Consider the following 1605-nt stretch of genomic DNA (forward strand, 5'->3'; position numbering starts at 1 on the left):
TGAGCTCAGGATGGGAAGGGATCCAGTGAGGAAAACTTTGCCTGGAGCCCAGATCAGGAGGGGTTCTGGAGCCCTGGATAATAAATGATAATAATTGGCCCCTCTGGCTCAAATTCCTTTCCCTTTCTGGAGCTAGGACAGAAGGAAAGGGAAAGAGGGGATGAGTGGAGCAGAAGATGGGGGTCTGGGGAGGTGGCAGGGGAGATGCTTTGTCGACTCCTTTCCCCAGGGAGAGACCCCTTCACCCCAGCCAGTTGGGGTCCCTGAGTCAGAACTTGGTGGAGGGGGGCATCAGAAGCTGTAGCTTCAACTTAGCCCATCACAGGAGACTGGACAGAGTGGGGCATCCACAGACTCAGAAAGGCTCCTGCCTGGAACGACAGCCGCTGAACCCCTAAGCCCTTCCTTAAGGATCCTCGCTTCTGGGTTGTACTTGTCCACTGGGCAGGCAGAAGGGGGTGTCGTGACTGGTTTCACTCCTACATCCTTATCTCTGCCAGGGACCAGGGATCATAGGACCCATGCTCCAAGACACCACCTGGGCCCTGGTGAGGCAGCTGGACGGCCTCAATAATGCTGCCCGCTTCTGGCCCTTCTGCCTGGGACAGAGGAAGAGGGGGACACACTACATCAGACCAACCTCTCCCACTGGGATGTGCTGGAGCCAGGAACAAAGCCACCAGGTACCAAGAAAGCCCAGCCACACGCCTGGTCCAGCTCTGAGGCAAGAACCTAGGAGGCCTGGGGCAGGCCCCAGCTTGTCATCCCTGGCCCTCCCTCAGCCCTTCCACAACCAGCTTCTTCCCCCACTGCGGAGCAGAAGCCTGGAGTGGCAGAGAAAGCAGACACTGGTCTCAGGGAGCCCCCAGTCTGAGGAGGAGAGAGATGAACCTAACGCCCAGGGGAATCTCAGACTAATGGAAGTAATGAGGTCTCTTCTCTTTGGGGAGCTCTGAACCTGGTGAGACCCAGACACAGAGACTTAGACACCTACGAAGCCTCGTTATCTACAAAAGGAAGTGAACAGAGAGCAAACTGAGTACACGGGAGCTGAGGGAGGCAGTTAGGGAGCAACGGGTGGGGCACAGCCCCCACCCTTCCTGTCTTGGGCTCACGTGCAGACATTTCAAGTGCAAGGCTGAGCTCTGCTACAGACTGAGGGCATGTCAGCATCCAAACCAGAAGCACCCAGGCAGCTTATTCCAAGGGGAAGGACTGTGCCTCCTCCCATTAGACTAAGGGGAAATCCATCTAGAAACAGCGCCACCTTATCTCTCTGGGACTCTGTCATCAGCAACCTCGCCTGCCTACGAGGAATGTTGCCCCAAACCAGGAAGGCAGAGAACAACACAGAGCAAGGCCTCTGAGCTGCCAAAACGGATACTACCACAAGTCCACTATTTCATTCGATGAACATTTATTGAGTTACTACTACATGCCAGGCACTGCAGATACAAAGATGAGGAAGTCATGGTGCCCATCCTCAGTTAGTGGATCAGTGACACCAGCCCTGGTGACAAAGGCATGCACGGGGGCCGTGTGAGCCCAGAAGGGGCGGCTAAAGCAAACATGGACTAACCTTCATATACCTTACTCACAGCAGCA

This window comes from Ceratotherium simum, chromosome 16 (genome assembly GCF_057802395.1).
Source record: "Ceratotherium simum simum isolate JZ-2026a chromosome 16, ASM5780239v1, whole genome shotgun sequence".
NCBI classification, from domain to species: Eukaryota; Metazoa; Chordata; class Mammalia; order Perissodactyla; family Rhinocerotidae; genus Ceratotherium; species Ceratotherium simum.